We start from the raw sequence: 13596 nt of genomic DNA on the forward strand, positions 1-13596 counted from the left end.
ACCTTATGCAGAACTTCAGATAAATGTGCAGAGCTCGGAAAGAACCTTTTTTTTTTTTTTCAAGTGTGGCCTCAAATAACACCGGTAGCTAGTATTGACAAACTGTAGCAAAGTGTAATAAGGGAAAGGAAAACATAATAGCGTTCTCATTTGAAATACATTTGTGAGTGTTTTGAAGATAAAAGCAGAAAAACAAGCATGTACCCTAGGACTGAGGCCACAAGATAGGGATTTGCAGCAAAGGGAAAGGGCTTTGCTTACAGAATGGGACAAGTCGAGACATGTTAACCTGAGGCCACCCTCCCCTTTCCACTGGCTTCCAGCAGCGTGCGGTTGCAACCAGAGGTGGGAAGAGGCTCCTGCTCAGGGCATGTAATGGCACCTGATGGCAGCATGCTGGTTGTGGTACCAAAGGGCACACAGGAAGACCAGTTGTAAAGCCCACTAGAGCTTTGGCCATCAGGAGGGTACTTTTTAACAGGTAATCCTGCTGTAGTGGCATAACCTTTGGTGTGAATTTCTGTTGGAGTAAAGGTGTCTTCTGCTGATACAACTGAAGCTGAAGATTAAATATGATGTTTTCTTCAGCAATAAAACCTATTTAAGAAATTCCTGCCTTCTTCTCTTTGCTCTCACCTTCACACTGTTCTCAGTTGTACCTACATTTGCTTTGAAATTGTGCTGTGGACTCAGTCTTTGCAAGAGTCTGTTTTGGGAGCGAAGGAAAAAAAAGCAAAAAAACATTTCTCCCCATAGCATGTGATATTTGCAGTCCTGGATAAAGCACCGTCAGTTCAGTCCAGAGAAAGCCTACTGTATTCCTTTAATTCTACTGGTTTACTCCACGTAGTAGGAATTGTGCGTGCATGTGTGTATACAAACATACGCTACTTAATACATGTGTGTATTTATAGAGATGATCCCCCTGGGAATGGGGGTAGGGAGACATACGGCAATCTGAACAGTGCATGCTCTTGTCTGGATTGTTTTAAGTCAGACCCTCAATGCTATTGTAACATGATTTTGTATTTAATTTCCTGTGTTTGTAACTCAAGCCAGCTTCCAGTGTTGCTTGTGTGAGTGTTTGTTTGGGTTTCTCTGAGGGCCTTTCTTTTGTTGGAAAGTGTGAGGATTTTAACATAGCTGTTAACACCACACTAAAGAGCCTGATCTTGTTTTCATTGGGGCAACAGCTAAAACACCCTTGTGTTTGCAGTGGGAGCGGCACAGGTTTCCTGTCCAGCATCAGCACCTTCACACACTGGCCCTGCTTCTGTCTGGGGACGGTACAGCCGTTCCTGGGGGAGATTTTACTCCCACTTTGCACCACTATGAAAGACCGCTATGTCTTAAGCAGCAGCCCAGGCTGTGACTGACAGAGCAGGTAGATTTAGTTCCTGCAGCTCCAGTTTTCTTACCTTTGGTGGACTTGTCCCCACCTCTGAAAGGGAGATAAGTAGGACACATGGCAAGGGCTACCCCTTGCCACTGATTCATACGTTCATGCAAACCAACTAAATGTGCCCAGCTGTCAAGCCATCATGGCAAAGTCCACAGCCTGTGTGCTTTTCTCTTTGGCCTTACCAGTGGGGCCACTCTGAGCATGAACACAGGCACTGCTTCCTCCCCGCTGCCTCAAGACACCCCCTAGCCTGCTGCACACTTTATGGAGGGACAGTGAACCTCAGAGCATTGATGGCACCAGCCATGGGAAGCTGTGTTTTCAGGGTGTGTGTTATGGTAGTTTCTGTGGCTGCCGGGTGAACCCTCTGATGGCTTCACTGGGTGATGTGATCGGATCAGCTGCCATACCACACAGGGCTGAGCCAGGGCACGGCCACCCCTTCAGTGCTGCCAGCGGAGCTGTTTGCACAGCATGCTCGCTATCGAGGTTTGCTGCCCATCCTCCTCCACAGGCCAAAGCTGCCTCTTCAAATATACACAGTGGCTGATACCATTTGTTTGCTTACTGGAGAAGTTTTGCAATGAAGTGTGAAGAGAGGGATATAATCGTCAGGGTACACCGTGTGGGGTAGTGTCAAAACAGGGGGCAGGTGATGTGTGGGTTCGTGTCTCTGTGCAGAATAGCACACACTGCCTCCCATGGGTTTTCCTTTCAGTGGGAATCGGCAGCCTTCAGGGTGGTAGGAAGAAGGTTCAGTAGAAGTTCAGCACCCGCTGGTCTTCTGACCTGTGTTGTGTGGATCGTGTTATTATCCTTTGAGCTGCATTTTCTCCCAAAATGCCTAGAAGTGAGAGGATCGGTGCTTGGGAGGTGGGCACCTGGGGTGGGCAGAGCCCAGGATTTTCCTGCCATATCACACCATCATCATCACTCCTCCTGAGGGCCATACTAACACCTGCTGGTTCAGTTGTAAGAAGAGTGGCCTGGTGCTATCAGTGAAGTGTTCCCATATTTATGTTCTATATCAGCCCACTTCAGTCCAGATTAGTGAATTTTCCATGCTGTTAGGCCTGGGGCCTGTATTCCCCAGTGGTTTATTTGGAGTAGCATGCGAATCCTAGAGGATGTGTAATCTTATGTTGACCATTGGGCCTCATTTGTGTATTTTATTAGTTAATTTTTAAACACTGACCTAGAGCTCTGTATCCATTTTAAAATAATCCAAATTATAAATAAACAGACTGCCTAGCATGGGCTTGGAACAATAAATCAGAAGAAAAACAATTAAACACAACAGAAAAAAATTGGTCTTGAGAGAAAACAGACACTGAAAGAAGAAAAGACACACCAAAATATATTCTAGAGGGAGGAGAAATAATACAAGACTGTAAGAAAAAAAAAAAAAAGAAGGGTAAAGAAACTTCATATGCTTAAAAAAAAAAAAGGATTGCATTCAGGCAATTAATAACATAGCATTAGCATGAACATCTCTGTTAGGCTTAATTACAACAGATTCATCTTAATGACAAATCAATCCTCTAAGCAGCTCTTAATATTCACCTTCACTGCTTGTACCTGTTAATTGAGCCCCAGAGTAACAAGAAGAGCCTGTACTTATATCACATTAAAGATTACACACAGCTGAGCTTTCCATGACCCAAGGAGCTGGTGAAGGCAGCCCTGCCGTGGGGGCAGAAGGCAACCTGGGGGCAAGGCCACCCCAGCAGCAAGGCAAGCCCAGCAGCCGTGACAGTAGCAGGGGGCCCATCACCCTCCCATGCAAGTAGCCCAGGCTGTTTGCTGCAGGCAGGGGAAGAAAAAAAGCAAGGGTGGCTTTTTCCATGGCCAGCTGGTCTTTATTACCCCTGAGTTTGGTGACACAGGCAACAGTATTTGGTTCTCACTTCAGGAAACATGTTTGTCTGTGCAGTGGGTGAGAGCCATTTGTTGCCACTGTGTCCTGTTCACTCCTGGACCTGAAATGCCATACCTATACACAGTATGTTTATTCTGGTATCATCTCTCTGGCAGCTGCCAACATTTCTTTTTCCAGGAGATGCAAGAAATCTTCTACAGTAATCTGTTCCGGGGAAAATTGCTTCTCTGTTGCCAATAGCAAGAGTCTTATTTATGTTCTTATCATATCTCTAATTTAATGTTGAAAGTCAATGTTCTTCCACAGGACAATCTAGCTTCATTTACTCACTTTTGGACACAGTGATGTGGCAATGAGTCTGCTGGTGAATTACACACTGGATCTAAAAAATAAAGGCAGTGCTTAGATGGCTCAGCACACTACTGGACCAGCAGTGGCCTGGTGAAAATGGACTGCCACCACAGCACTGAAGGGAGTGATGTCACCTTCATCCATCCCTGAGACACTCACTGCAGATCTGCAGACAGAATGACAAATTCTGGGTGATTTGCTAGACCAGTTGAGTGAGCGCCAGGCCATCCCTCGTGTACCCTCCAGGACTGGCATCTGCAAAGCGTCCATCAAGGTCCCTATAGAAGAGCACAGAGGACTCCCTTCTTCTCTTGAGCAAGGTGTGCTTAGCACTGCCACTGCAATAAGACCAGGAGGGGGCCTGGTGGCTGTATTGCTCTGTAATCCACTAAATTTACAAATCCCATGATTTAAATGGCTACTGCACTCTTTCTTCCTTCACTTTTCCATCTCTTCCTCCCCCCCACTCTAAGGCAGAAAGAATGATACATCCAGTTGCACTAAGCTTCAAGGACTAGTCCAACTCTCGAGAGACTCATGGCAGCTCCAGCACAACCTGCCCCAAAGCTCCAGACTTGTTAACAGGATGGTTTAAATCTTCCCGGAGCACACACACTGGGTACAGCACATAACATGCAGACCTTTCCCAGGATCCTAAAACAAGTGATCCTTCCCCTGACAGCACAATATGTGGACCTTGGCAAGAGTAGTGACGATCACCAGCATTTCCCCACTTTGGCTCCTCTGCACTGCAGAAAAAGCTCTGAGCTGGGCTCAGGCAGGAGGAGGTGGCCCAGGACCATTTTCCAGAATCTCGTAGCTTGTCCTGTGACTCACAGAGCCTTTCTGTACACTGATCCCACAGCTACACAAGCATGTTCTTCTCTTTCTAAATAATTTTTCTAACCTTCCTTCATGAGCCAGTGGGTTTAGCTCATCTCTGTACCCTCCACCAGCAGCACCTCTGAGCCTTTCCTCTGCAGTCAGGTGTTTCCCTGTCTTCCTGTGAAGGAGTAACTTGCTTCTCCCAGCTTTGGCTAAGCAAGCTGACATCCCAGGGTGTTTCCAGATGTGAGAACAGCCATTTCAAGGAACACACACTAGTGTGCACTAGATCACACCTGACAGGGATGTGAAGCAGTCCAGGCCAGCAAACAGAGGGGTTTATCCATATGCTGGGTACCCCATGAGACACCAGTTTCCCACTCCCCCCACCCCACTGCAAGCAGGTGGATTTCCTCTGGCATGAAGATTGGTGCCTCCTGGTCCCCATCCTCTTCACACAGGATGGAGGTGTTGTTTGAGGCTGGGGAAGCAGCACCCCATCAGTGGGTTATGGATGTCTAGGAGCTAGATAACTTGCTGTGCATGATAGAAACTAAACCAAAGTGCCAAAGTTTCGATTTAAGTATTCCAGAAAAAATTGTTCAATTAGATGGGATTAATCATGAGTTAAATATCATTTGTAAAACACTTTGGGATCCTTCCTGCATTTCAGTGAGCTTTCCCAAATATTTAACCAACAGGCCTGACAGGAGCAAACATCCAAAGATTTGCTCACGTGATGCCTGCAGCTGCGAGGCTACCAAAGCACTTGGCAGGCTGAAGGGCAAACGAAAGGGACAAACTGTGTGTGCAGTGCACTCAGGATTGCTTCCTTCTGGGAAGAAGTGACCTGCCTGTCCCAGTACAGTGCCATCTCTTGGAGCACAGTATCCCAAATCATGAATGGCAGTGATCTGCATCAAGGAATGCTCTCCATCATATCCACAGGAATATTTATGTCTGACTAAATAAACACTACCACACGAATGCATTTAGTGCATTAAATAATTACAAAGGGAGGCTGGAAGCAAATGTTCTCAGGCACCTGAGAGGATGCCTACATTGCGATGTAAAGGCATGGCCAAAGACTCTGTAGCTGTGCAAGAACGAGTTTTAATTGCCTAGTTTAGGTACTGATAATGTAGCACAGATTAGCTGCTCAAATATTTAGTTTTCTTGGGACAGCTTTCCATCCAAGGCTGAGTCATCACTATGGGTAGACTGCAAGTTCTGGAAGACCCTGCCTAAACAAGCCATGCTCCACCGCCATCCTGGAACAGAAAGGCTGCTCAGTCTTTCACTTCAATCAATGACTGGAAGCTGGCATACCATGGGAACAAGTACCAAGCAATTCAAAAGTCCCACCATGCTACCAAACTCTTCCGCTTTTTTCCTTAGTATGCTCCACAGTAACCTTTGGTGAAGTTTCCTGAAAGGCAACCACAGGCAGTCTGCCCTTTCCATCCTTGGCCTTGTGGAACATTTGATGTCCCTGCCTCTGGTGTGATGCACATGATGCCTTCCATGGATGCTCATGTCTGGCCAGCGTGATGTTTGCAGGTGTGAGTGCAGGCTGAGGGGCTGTGGGTCCAGGACCAGCTGCCAAAATAGCTCTCACATAAGGACCAGGGGTTTTGGGTGGCAAAGGCAGAGGGTGCAGCTCTGCAGTGGGACAGCTGGGGAGGAAAAAACTGCAGCTTCAGCATTCACAGACCAAACAAGAGTAATAAATAACTACTATAAAGGGTTGAACTGGGGACTCCACGTACCTATAACATGGTAATGTTTTGAAATGAACAGCCTCTGGAAGCACTGAGTAAACAGGTCAGAAGGTTCAGTGACTTCACATATTGGAGAGACTAAAAACTACACGAAATTGCAGAATGAGGAGGAGCCAGATTCTGCTTCTTGCTGACATCCAACCAAAGGCCAACACAGCAGCACAAGCTCCATGCTCACAGGGATTCAAAACCAGGCCTTTCCCTGGGGTCTCTGAGCACCTGCTATCCCTTTGTTATCTTCTTAGAGGAAAGGATCAGGGCTTATTTTTCTGTATTTCCAGTTACTTTTGCTGAGGATCCAACTGCCTTAGTTTTCTAGCGCAGACAGCAGTTATTTGCTGGGTCAGCTTTAGATCCCTGGCTTCTCTATGAATGTCTCACTGGGCTACTTCTATTCTCAAAGAGCCTTCTAAATAACATATACAGTTTCAAGCCAAAAGGGAATTATGCTGTCCAGGCAGCTGTGGTTTATTTGTGTCAAGGTGGGGGCACTAATGTGTATTTGGCCATTTGGAATCACAATTCTTTCAACTTCTTCTAAATCTCAGCTTCATCATTCCTACAGAAACAGTGTCTGGTAACTATTTCAACACCTTAACTATTAAGTTGCTGGAATTGCTTTCTTCTTTCTCTGCCTTTGTGTATGCACTTTTTTCTCCCAGCAGGTTAAAAAAAGGTGTCCACGTTAATTTCCTGCACCAGCATCAATATGACAAAACTTACCACTTGTGTGTTAAATGATGTTAAAAAGTTGGGTGCAAAATGAAATCTCTGGAAAGTTTATGTTTTTATGCTGCTATCATTTCTCCCACTAATATTTCCTTCTGTTCTCTAAATTTTGTTTCCTTAAAGCTTTCATTTTGTGGCCCTGCCAAGCTGTCTATATTTTCTTAAATTCTCATTTCCTCTGGCACACATCTCTTGCTTATAGTTACAGTAACTAAAAAAAAAAGGACAGAAAAAAGATTTTGCACTGAGCTCAATTTCCAGTATGTAATCTTCTTTCTTAATATTGCTTCACCACCCTCTCAGTTCTCATGTTTCTGCTTGCTGCAAACTTACCTGTTAAGTTTGGAAACTATTAATTCACTTCATTTTCAGAGCTGCTCAAAAGAACTAAGGAAGAAGCATCCTGGCCTGATGCCTTTTATAAATTCATGTTTGCTGTGCAAAGGCTGAATTTGTGCGTTGTTCTTCCTGGTGACTTGGGTGTTGCATCTCTTCCCTCTTATGCCTCCCTCTGTTTTTCACAGCACTGGCGTTTATATGTTACTCTGTCTCTCACCTCCTCCCTCTCTCCCCACTATAAGCTGGGGAGTAACTGTGTGTCTTAAAAACATTTAGCCCGAATTACTGAAATGGATGCTGAGCTTTCTGGGGAATCACCACTTTGCAGAGTGCTGAATTAGGGATTCAGTGCACCAGGTTAGATAGAAAGGTGTTTTGTGATTCAAGATTTCTCTGGGCTACATGAGCATTCCCGATTATGCAGGAAGTGAGAGAAAAACTGTTTTAGGAAAAAAAGCAGTGAAATTACTACTCCTTTCTTATGGACTATTAGCACCATGAATATGGTGAATGACCAAAGATTTCATTTATAATAGCATTAGGAGCAGCAATTTTCCCCAAAATACTTTCTAAAGTATTCTGAATCCTCACAATACTATGGAGAAATAAGTATTTTTCAGTCATTCTTTACAGAGATAAAGTGAGTCATCAAGATGTTATTGCCCAGACTTTCAAAACAACAAGTTCATACTTTGTGCATTGAGTTCTCCATGTGATTACCATAATTGCAGACTTAATCACAGTAGGAATACACAAACGTACAGGGACAGTAGCATAGTCAGGGACACTCCCATTTCCCTGAAAACACTGCACCCGTGCCAGTGGCTAAGTGGGGAACGACCTTGGCATCCAGCTCCCTCAAGCTTCCCAGAAGACCTGTGCTGCCTTCACTAATCTACAGCCAGAACTTGTAGAAGAAGACTTTCCTTGTATCAGTCTCTTTCAACATGCAGGAAGAAACAGTGGTAAGCTGATGTTATTTATGAAGAGTAAGAGGAGGAACATAAAACCAGCTGCACCAAACCAGGACTATCTGTGACAGAGCAGAGAGCAGAGGACAGCCTTTAAGGGAAACAGGGAGATGAGCCGTAGGAGAAACAGGACATCATAATTTTTACACTTCATCTAAAATTGTAAGTCTCCCCTCTTTTAAGCATCAAAAAAGTCTGGCATCCACAACACACTTTGTTCAGACAAGGCAGGTTTCCCTCCCTGATGCTGTTTAGTGATGTGAAAGAGCAGGTGATGAGTCTCTGGCATGACCCAGTCAAAATGAGACTGTGCTACCTCTTGGAAACCAAAGTATGCAAGGAACAACCATTTGCTTTTGGTATCTTGTAGACATACATCACAGCTTAGTCTAGCAACCGAAACATCAGAGTGCTGGATTTGAGCTGTTGCATTTTCACTCCTGTTGGGAGGAGTGGTGTTCGTGAAGCCTGCTCTAGGACTGTTTACTTTCTGTCAGAAAGAGCTCTTTTCATTAGGAAAGCCTCCTGCCACCAGCCATCTCAAGTATTTTCAGTAAGCTTTTCTGAGATACTGGTAAACAAAAATTTTCTGAAATATTGGTAAACAAGTCCAGAAAAACAGAGTGAAATCAAACTGCTCTACCTAAAGCAAGGAATATTCATTTCTGTCTCTATTTCAGTATCTTTTGGTGATGAAGGAGCTGATTCTGTTTTCGATTATATGTGTACTTATCATCTTGCTGACTTGAACTGTTGCAGAGAGAAGGAGATGCTAGGATCCCAGCTGGGAATTACTTAACAATAGCATCTCCTTTCGGAGACAAAGCAGGAAATCCCTTTAGGGTTGGGTGGGAAAAGGTGGTAAAGCGTAAAGAGAACTAAACATACCCAGCAAAGCCCCTCAAGGTGAATCCCCCTTGGCTGCAAGCCTACAGCACAAAGCTGATGAAATCTATTACTTTATGAGTGTACCTTTAAATGTTTCTGAGTCAAACATCCTTATGCCATGGTCTTCTAACTTTGTGATTCTTCTGTATAGACTGACTACACTGCAAAGAAAGTCCAACATACCAGTACATAAGAGACTTGTAAAGGCATTTGCAAGCAGATCTCAGGAGACACCACTGGGAGCTGATGTGTGCTCTCCAGGGCAGAAAGTGCTTTGGTGGTTCTTGCAGGATGATCTGTAGTGACTGTGCAGAGCTCTTCTTGAGAAGACCAGGTTTCTAGTGTATTCAGAGGTCTTTATGGGGAGTGAAAGCTTTTGATAACTCTATAGGAACTTGGCGTCTCTGCGTTTTTCTCTCTCTCTGGATAAAGTCTTGGCAGCTGCTCAAAGTCTATTTTAAACAAAGCCAGTGATTTCTGGAGAGATGGAAAACACATGAAGGGCACAATGAAAAACAAGCAGAAAATCTGACTGCAGGACAGAGGGAAACAAAAGTGATAAAGAACACTGCTTCCTCATTGTCCTCCGGCAGCAAGGCTAAGCCCCCTTCACTGCACACCACCTCATCAGGGCTTCTCACCACTCTGCCCTCATAGGTCCCGCTCAAAACTCAAGAGCTTTTATCTCTTGGGCTCTCCTCCCTTTGATGGTGACTCATACTGCACGTCCCTTGTCCCCAGGACCCAGGTGGGGCTGGTTACAGAAGGTGACAGCCATGACAGAAGAAGTGAGCGTGAGACAGAAACAGTAATGCAAAGGCCTGCAAAATCTCTGGTAACCAAAACAAAAATAAGTTATCTACAAAGAATGTAATTATGGTCAAAGCCATACCTCTGACCTAGGGCCAAGAAAGAGCTGTTTATAACTGTCAGTATGTAGAGAAATGAACCTGTAATTTCTGTATGCTGAAACATTATAATTTTTGATCTAGAAGCCTCCTTTCCTGTTGAAAAGCTTGGTAACCAACTAAGCCTGGATCATATGGGATATCCATGCAAATCCTTTTACTAGGCTCAGTTTAAAACATTATGCATGTGCACAGTGCAACTAGTGGAATGTGTCTTGGCCCAGTGACCTGCCCTGGGCTGCATCCCTCCTGCCCCTGGCATGAAAGGCTGCTCAGGTCCACGCACTGGTGAACTCCAACAGGCCAATAACACAGACAAGCAATTAATATGGCCACACATCTGTCTTTAGGTCCTGCCTACACAATCCATATGATCAACTGCCTCCATTGCCTTCCATATGCATGTAAATTTGCTGTTACATCCTGGGTAGTCTCTGTTTGCATTGACTTCTCTGGGACAGGGAGGCTGTCTTTGCTTTGTTTTGGAAGGCACCCAACTTGCTCTCAAGCATTCAACAAGCAGTCAAGAAATGATTCAGATGGAGAAGCAGAAACGTGACTTGCCTGGGCTTGACAGCATTTCTTTATCAGTTCCCTGTTCAAATCAAATTAGGCTGGCAAGGACCAAAAGAAGTGACTATCTGGAGACTGTTTGGAAGCCCCCAAAAGCTATTGCTGTTTTGTTATCTTGGTGCAATTCTTTCAGGAGATGTCCACAATAAAAAAAAAAATGCTATCACATCTGCTACTGGTTGGTATCCTTAGAAGCCATCCCAAGAGACAGATCAAGGACTGAATAAGCATGAAAACTTTGGAAAAGGTTTAGATGAAGGATAAGATAGATTTGGCAACATTATAACCTACCACAAATATAAAAATTGTGAGTCACTCAAAAAACCCAAACAAAACCTACACTAAAAACAAGATTAGAAAATGCTTTAAAAAATACTTTTTCTTTTTTGTTCTGTCTTTCCGTTTCCAATTCAACCTGCCCACTCCTAGGGTCCTTGTCAGTTTACCAACTTCGCCATCACTCCAAAATGTCTTGCAAGTGAGACTGCTTTGTTTAAAATTGAACATCAGAAATCTTGCTGCTATTCTTGGCTCTGGGAGCAGATTGTGGTCTGGTGGTTACAAGCATCATGGCCAGCTGAAACACACCCATGCTTGGGTCATCTGCAAGACGTGAACCATGGATGTCTGGTTGCAAGAGCATGAATTTCCAACCTAAGGGCTAACGAATCAGATGCTAACACAGAAGTAGGAACAAGGTCAAATTGCTTCATGAAGTTCTCTTGCAGAAGGGTGACAACATGGATTGTAGAAGGTCCTAATTTGGGATTTCCTTTTAAAAGGCTGTGTAGCAAGTAGCTGAGATGCAGTTCTGTGAAACAGAGAGCTGAGTCCTATTCTGAGCTTTGCTCAAAGAGTTCTCATGTCTCCCTAGCTGTTAAGTGGACCATTAACCCATCCAAAACCTTACTATAGGGATGAACATGCTGAAAGACATCTAGGTGGTGGAACTGAAACTATGGCTGAGAAGGCCCTGCTTAGGCCTGTGTTTCTAGTAAATTTTTTTCCCTCTGAATGGTCAGGAGGTAATAATTGTATAATCAGCATGGAAATTCCTCCAGCAAAGGTCAAAACCACATTCTTTATGACAGCTGACAACACCAGCATAGCACAAGGAGGTTTGTGCTTGAGCTGTCTATACTGTCTTTACCTGAAGATGAACAGAAGTCTCTGAACTTCATACTGAGATTCCTACTCAGTGGGAATTTTAAGTGAAGTTTTAAAAAAAATTGTATCAAAAAGGTAGGGCACCTTTCCTTATGTGTTTTAAGGGCACAGATTCTAAAATGACCAAGTGATGACCCATTTTTAAACCCACTTAGGGCATGCTTTTACTCTAGATAGAGCACACATTCCTCTACCTCCTCTGGTAAGCATACAGAAAAGTGTTGAACCTTTCAGTACAGCCAATTAATCACTAGTTGGCAAGATGAAGAAGTGCTCTGGACAAGCACCAACTGAAAAAAAAAAAAAAGAGACATTAGAAACCATATCTTATCGCAGACAAAGAAGTGCAATGCACAGAAGTAATGTCCCATTATAGAACTGTCTATTCTGAGGTTAACAAAATGCACTACCCTGTTTTGCACAGTAATGAGCAAGTAGAACTATAATGACAAAGGGAAGTTAATATCCTAACCTGGAGCTCTGCAACGCCCAACTTTTAGGTGCCTAGTTGCTCTACCAGCTCCACTGCCCTGAACTGGGTGCCTGAGTTGCCCCTGAGGCCATGTAAAAAGCAGCAGATGTCTAAGAGCAGAGGACATCCGGGCTGCTGTCCTCAGCAGGGATACAGCTGGGAGAGCCACTGAGGCACAAAGAAAATGAGAAGAGTGTCAATAAAACACTCCTCTCCAGACTTTGCATACCTCACAAGGAGACATTCTCTCTCAACCTGGTTCAAAGACTGAACCCTCAAATTCAACTGAGTGTAAACAGGGTCACAGATTTTACATTCAAGCTATAATTTTGCTAGCCCTAAGATGGTTGTTTTCACTCTCTTTCCCTGCTCTCTGGCCTCCAAAATATCTAAGTGTTACAAGTATGACAGGAGGAGTTTAGAGCAACCCATCCTGACCATTTGCATGTGTAGGGCAGGCACTGCTCTGGGAACAGAGAGCACCAGGCTCAGATCCCATCTGGCTGCAGATGACAGCTCTGGGTGAGTGATCAAATGGGAGTTACTGGGCTGACAGCAGAGAAAGGATCACCCTTTCCTGCACCTTTTGTGAATCCTGCTTTGGTGGCCTACTCTGAAACAGGTTGCCCCAGGAGGTTATCTCAAATGAGAGAGGCAGAAAAGCACCAGCTAAGAAGATCACACAGTACTTTGGCAGGAGCGTCCTGAGACGGTCAGTGCCTCCAGCAGAATTTTAGGTTGTTGGGGAATGTGAAAACCCTTTCCAGGGTTAAGCAGCAGCTGGATGAGACTGTGTGGGTGGACTTCACTTTCAAAAGGGATAGGTGAGCACCTATGCCCCTTGCTGGATCTAATTTTATGCCTTATGTTGCAAGAGAACTTGAAAACCAGGAGTAATAATCCCTTTGCCCACCTTCCTCCTTTCTCTCTTGTATCCACACTGCTAAAGTGCCAAATTAGTTGACTGAATCCAAGCACCTTTAACTAAAGATCACAACAGAGTTGTATGTTATAAATTATAAGCCCACATCTACCACGTCAAGAGTTCTACTGTGGATGTGGGCTGCAGTAACCCCTCTCTAGCAAGGGAAACTCACCCTGGCCAACTTCATGGGCAGCTGGTACAAAGCTGGATACTCTGTTTTGGTTCTTCTTTTCTAAAGGGCAAGCGAACTACTGCAGTGGGAGAGAGGAAGGGTTTGGTTCTGTTTCTGTGGATGGGGCTACCTGAAGGAAAAGGGGCCTAGTTCAGATGCAGGCATAAGGACCACCTGATATGACATGAGCATGTCAGTTCCAAATTAACAGCTT

This window comes from Myiozetetes cayanensis, unplaced genomic scaffold (assembly GCF_022539395.1).
Source record: "Myiozetetes cayanensis isolate MyiCay16 unplaced genomic scaffold, myiCay2020 scf6-25, whole genome shotgun sequence".
NCBI classification, from domain to species: Eukaryota; Metazoa; Chordata; class Aves; order Passeriformes; family Tyrannidae; genus Myiozetetes; species Myiozetetes cayanensis.